This window comes from Hirundo rustica, chromosome 1 (genome assembly GCF_015227805.2).
Source record: "Hirundo rustica isolate bHirRus1 chromosome 1, bHirRus1.pri.v3, whole genome shotgun sequence".
Taxonomy (NCBI): Eukaryota; Metazoa; Chordata; class Aves; order Passeriformes; family Hirundinidae; genus Hirundo; species Hirundo rustica.
In genome coordinates this window covers 48,482,767-48,488,766 of record NC_053450.1, presented here as the reverse complement: position 1 = coordinate 48,488,766, position 6,000 = coordinate 48,482,767, and the positions used below count along the sequence as shown (strand labels likewise).

At 45.6% G+C, this 6,000-nt stretch overlaps 1 protein-coding gene across 11 annotated transcripts in view; it reads left to right on the top strand.

The window, feature by feature from the left end:
* Nucleotides 1–328: 328 nt before the first annotated feature.
* Nucleotides 329–6,000, top strand: part of GREB1L (GREB1 like retinoic acid receptor coactivator) — a 133,165-nt gene continuing 127,493 nt past the window's right edge. For 10 of the 11 annotated variants that reach the window (XM_058422502.1, XM_040077793.2, XM_040077803.2 and 7 more), the window contains exon 1: nt 329–518. The gene's annotated coding sequence lies outside the window, so the exon portion shown is untranslated. Of the gene's footprint in view, nt 519–1,282; nt 1,368–6,000 lie in introns of those variants that run through there. The other variant, XM_040077730.1, reaches the window with a different exon arrangement.

Genomic DNA, 6,000 nt, shown 5'->3' with positions numbered 1-6,000 from the left:
GCTGCCAAGTCCCGAGCCTCACTCTTCTCCACCTGCCTCCTCCCCTAACTCATGTTCACACGAGCGCCCGTTCCATCACCTCAGTCCCTGACACGACGCTGGCATCCCCTTCCCAGCCCCGCCGCCCTGGAGCGTTGCCGGAGACGCGGCCGCCGGACACCCCCGCACCTGAGCGCGGCACTCCCGCGGCCACCGCCCGCTGCCCCCGACCCTCTCCTCCCGCTGACAGAGCAGGAGGGGCGGCACCTGCGGGTCCGCCCCATTCTCCTCCCCTCGCCTCCCCTCCCCTCCTCTTGCCGAGAGAGAGAGAGAGACCGAGACCCGGAGGGAGGGAGAGAGAGAGAGACGGTGGCACCGAGGGCGCCAGTAGGGACTGCCTGAGCGCAGTGCTCGGCGTGAGGGGAGGGAGGGGGAAATTGAAACAAACCCCCAAAATTTCAAATATTTAAATTTAAACAAAAAAGTGAGGAAGTTGTGGAAGGAGAGTGTTTCAACTTTTTCTCTCTCTGCCCAGCAAGGTAAGGGGGCGGCGCGGGGCTTTGCTTCGCTTTCTCGCCGGTTTCTGGGAGGGTACAAAGGTAGCGGGATCGGGCGGCGGCAGCGTCTCCGCTGGCGGGGTCGCGCTCGGCGTTGTCACCCCGCGGAGCGCAGCCTCGGGGGCGGCGGGGGCGGGCTGCCAGCTGCGGGCAGCTCCCGTGTCACCCGCGGGCTGCGGGCGCCCGCCCCTGGGTGGGCTCCAGCCCTTTGTTACCGGCTTCTTGGAGCGGGGCGGGGGGAATAACCCGAGCGGATGGGGCAAGGCGGCGGTGGGAGAACCTTGGCCGGGGGGCCGCGGGAGCAAAGGAGCCGCTGTGGCCGGGCGGGCGGCGGGCGGCCGAGCCTCGGGACGAGGCGGGCGCGGGGGGTGCAGGTGGCTCGGCCGGGGAGCGGGCGGCGAGTGCGCGCCCCCGCCCCGCGCTGCCACGCGGGCGGCCGCCGGCAGAGGGGGCTCGGCCGCCTCGCCCTCCGCGCCCGCGGGAGGCTGCGCCCGCGGCCGGGAGCGCCGGCCGCCGGTGGCCCGCGGGACGGGGGTGTCTGGGGGCGCCTCTGGACACGTGCAGGCCGGGTCTGAGGAGCGAGGGGAGGGCAGGGCGCCGGCCCCCCTTCGCGGGGATGAGCGGCTGTCGCTGCGTCCCCGGGAGACGCGACGGTCCCGCCGCCCCGCGGGCCGTGTCAACCCGGCCGTGATGCTCCCAGCTCGGGGGGGCAGCTGACCGACACGGCTCCTTTGGTGTTGGGAAGCAAAGGCAGAACGGGGAAAAAGCGGCCGGGATGAAGCCGGCGGCGGCTCCCCGCGGCAGCTGACAGATGTTCGCGGGGGCCTTAAGGTACCGCTGGCTCCGGCCCTTCCCTCCCGGCGCTTCCCGAAACCTCCGAGAGATAAAAACTTTGTGTACACCGCAGGATTTCGGCCAGCTCAGCGGGTGGGCCAAGCGTCGCTGTTTGTTTAGGCCCCAAGCCTGTAAATATTCATCCATATTCTGAAATTTAGGAATTATCAACGGTTAGATGTGTTTGAAGTGGGGGAGGCTCTTTCAGTTACCCCGTGGAAAAATACTTCCCATGGCTGCTGCTTGTCAGCATGTTTGCTTTGAATACGCTAAAGGGCCTTTTTTTTTACATTATTCTATTTGCCTTCATTTGAATTGCTTCCTCTTCAGACTTTTAAGTATTATTAAAATAATACTTCATATTCTTCATACTTCATTGATACCTTGTTACAAAGAGCTTTTTAAAAGATGGGAATAAAATGCTGCTGAGAAGAAAATGTGTCTTTTTGCCTGACTAGAAATTCTTGGAGCTGTATTTTATTTAATTTATTTTTACAATCATTACTATTTGAGAGGTGAAGCAAATAGGTGCATAGTTCAGTTGCAGGTATAATTTTACATGTGGCTTCTGAGACAGGTAAAGCTTTAAGCTCTTTTAAATGCTATAATGCACGCCTAAGTTTGGATTTTTTTATGGGATATGTCCTCTAAAGAGAAACAATGATGGGTCTTACATTGATTGAAAAACTTATTACATATATGCTAGTGGATTAAAAAATCTTTACAAATTTTAAACTTTATCCTATAGAATTTGCTTGTGAGTACAGCAAAAGCACTTATGAAGCTGGAGGATTAGCTTGTTAAATACCTCTTTGCAGAGCAATAGGGATTGCCTGAGTGTTCTCAGAGCTGTTGAGAAATATTTAGTTATTTGTCATTTTTAACATTGGTGGATTTTGTACATCGGCATACTTTTTCTCATGTATTCTCAACTATTCCCAACCAAATGCTCCAGAAAGTCAATGAATAATGCTCAATACGTGCCTACCTGTTTAAATGATTGGGTTCTGAGCCTTAAAAGTTTAAGTCAACATCTGTAAATACAGATTTATAAAACAGTGTATATTTTTGCTTACTGTTAGTAGTGTTTGTGCAAAACAATTTTTTTCCTAAGGTGTTTAGCAGGGAAAAAAAAATAGCTATAAGAAACAATTTGTACATACCAGGAATTTTTATTGGTTGGGTTTGGCTGTAGAGAATGTAGCAATCATAAATAGTGAGGATTTTTTGGTAAGTCAGTTTTTAAGTCCAGGATGTAATACTAAAGGAAATAAGCAGTAACAGGCAAGCTGATTACTGAGCTTTTACTGGGATAAATAAATTACATGAAATTTCTTAAGACTGCATGAGGTCATCACAGATGAAAGGAGGGGTGATCTGTCTCTGTGAAAAGTTTTTCTAGTATTCAAGAAAAATACATTTGATTCAAGGTCTTCTGAAACATATAGCTACTGGCATTGATATTTGGCTGTTCAACAAGTCACGTCCAAAGTATTTTGTAGATACGAGGTAGAGAAAATTTGGAGTCCAATTTAGAAGACTCTAATTAGTTGCTATGGGATATAGAGAATTAAACTATTTTTGAAAGGAAAAATGTCAATACCTTGAAGCCAGTCACACTACGAATGCTGGGCTCTTTATTCAGTGTAAAATTAGACTCAATATAACGTCAAAAATATACTCTAGGAAACCTTTTAGTGAAAGCTGAAAAAAAAAAAAAAGATTGAATGCATTTCCCTCTAATTTGCAGTACTTCTAGGAAATTTGGAGTGGGCATAGGACTGTAAGGATTTTACATTCAGTGGAGTAACCAGTTTTGTAGTACCTTTTATGTTGAGCATGTGGTTTTTAAAAGTGCTTTTTTTGCTTTGTATGGTTCTGTGCCATATGTTTTGTATTTAATTCTTTGAATGACCACTGCAACGCAGCCAACTTTGGGTAAATGTGGCAACTGTTAACTAGCGCTTAGCAACAGTGCACAATAATCAGGACGGGAAGTGAGGAAGAATACCATGTCTAATTGAAACTACAGGGGGCATTTAGCTAGGTAGGATGTAATTAACAAAACATGGAGCTTGGACATGATATTAAGGCATCACATCTTGACTCTTGCCAAAAAAGGATTGTGAAATCAAGAACATAAAAAATCCCATTTCAGATATTTGGCTTTATACCTTGAAAAAACAACCTCTTTGAGGTGTATGTTCTTTGCCTATTCTTGCATAATCATTTCTTGCACTTAATGCAAAAGATGCATTTTCTTTTGTTTCTAAAGCATAATTGTGAGGAGAGCTGTTGGGAAAACCAACAAATGAAGAAGGAGTAATATGCCTTGACAGTCTAGCAATCATTTCTTTTAGAGAATTAGTTCTGTGAACTGGAGTTCATTAGATATAGTAAGCAATTAAGATATCTCTAATATCCTGAAACAGATTACAGCAGCAGTCATAAAACAACACTAAACTTTTACAATTATTGTGGTGGTTTTTTTTTTTTTTTTTCAAATTTGTTGACTTTCCTCAAATCCTGTCTTGTCATTACTTTCCTTAATATGTTGAGAAAAGTATTGCATGTAAGAATATGTGTTCGAAATGCTTTTGCCTAATGTAGTTTCAGGTTTTATTTTTTAAAAATTCCAGAACTGATCATTTTGTTTCATGCTGTATTCTGTGTGGAAATATTCATGGACCGATTTTATTTTATGTGTATAACCCAAACACATCTTGTTTCTGAGAACTCTGAAGATATCCTTGCATAATAAGGAGATAACTGGTGAATAAAGTTTCAGTGAGTCATTGCAAAACTTATCTGCAACTCTGAGCAAGCTACTGTAGCCCCTGTTAATGGATTTGAATTTGCAGGTAGGTAGTGAAGATGACCCAAAACCAAGGAGCTGTTCTTTGAAGGTGCCTGTATTGGTGAGTTCACCAATATCCAGTAGCATTAGGCTCTTAATAATTAAATAGAATCATTAATGTTTTTGTAATCCAGAAGTAAAAAACACAGGATATCTGTTGGAGGAACTTGTAGACGACAGAAATTTGGAATTGTGTTTATTCACAATGGGGACAGCCAAATTTTGTACGCTGTTGTTGTTGGCTTGAAAATATCAAACAGAAGTATGGAGCTCTTACAGAAATTACAGGCTGGATCGATGGGCCAATGCCAGTTGTATCAGGTTTAATGAGATAAAGTACCAAGTCCTGCTCTTGGGTCATGATAACCCTGTGCAACACTACAGCCTTGGGAAGAATGGCTGGAAGTGTACCCTCTGGAAAAGGACTCAGGGGTATTGGTTGAGAGCCAGCTGAACATGAGCCAGCATGTGCCCAGGTGGCCAAGAAGGCCAGTGGTATCCTGGCTTGTATCACATACTGTGGCCGGCAGGACCAGAGGAGTGATTGTCCCTCTGTATTCAGCACTGGATGAGGCTGCACCTTTAATCCTGTGTTCTGTTTTGGGCCCCTCAGTTCAGGAAGGGTGTCGAGGTGCTGGAGTGTGTCCAGAGATGGACAACAGAGCTGATGATGACTCTGAAACCCAGGTGCTATGAGGAGCAGCTGAGGGAGGCAGGATTGCTTAGCTTGAAGAGGCTCAAGAGGGAACCACCTTGCTAGATGGGTGTTGATCAGTTCTGCAAGGTAAAATTGATAGGACAAGAGGAAATGTCCTCAACTTCCACCAGGAGAGGTTTAGATTGGATATTGGGAAAAAATTCTGCATGGAAAGATTTGTCCAGCATTCTAACAGCCTGCCCAGGGAAGCTGCTGAGTCAGCAGTCTTGGAAGTATTTAAGAGGAGTGCAGTCAGGCACTTACAGACGTGGTTTAGTGCTGAACTTGGCAGTGCTGGGTTAACGCTTAGACTCAATGATCATATAGGTCTTTTTTGACCTAAGTCATTCTATGATTCTGTGATTCTAAAATGTAGTTGGTTTTAGTTTGGATGACTGCTGAAGCCTGGTGAGCTGGTTTCTGTTGTCTTGTTGTATTCTGTCACACAATAATGTCGCAACTTCTGTGACATTCTTTTGGGGCATGAGACACCGTAGAGTATTGTGTAAATTACTGCTTTCATTGTACATTCAGTGTACTGAATGTTATTCTCATTGAGTTAGCATTTTAAGTTCCATGGCACCACAGATGTTTAGTAAAAACCCTCCATATACCTGAAGGTCTTGCATCGTATACTGTCAAGTGCTTTGGTTAACTTGCATTTAATTTTTTTAGCAGTTACACTACACTAGCTAATAAAATGTTCAAAAAATATAAAAGATAGAAAGAACTATGTGTTGTGACATAAAATCACTAGAAGAGCAAGAAGGTAGGGAGTAGCCTGAGTCAATATGACAAGATAGGATTGATTAATATTTCTCATGTAAGTTTCTGGAGAGGTGATTTTGAGGTAGTTTTTCAAACTGCTGGAGCTGTGAACAGAAGACAGTGTGGGCAGACCTAAGATACTGTTACTTAAGAGATTACCAGACATCTGTTGTACTGGTTCAATGAACAAGCCTGGAGTGACTAGTTTTGTGAAGTGCTGTGCAGAGATCCTCTTGTTTTCTGTCTCCTATCTCCACCACTGTCTGTAATTAGCTCTTTTCAAGACCCTTGGTGTAATCTGATCAGAG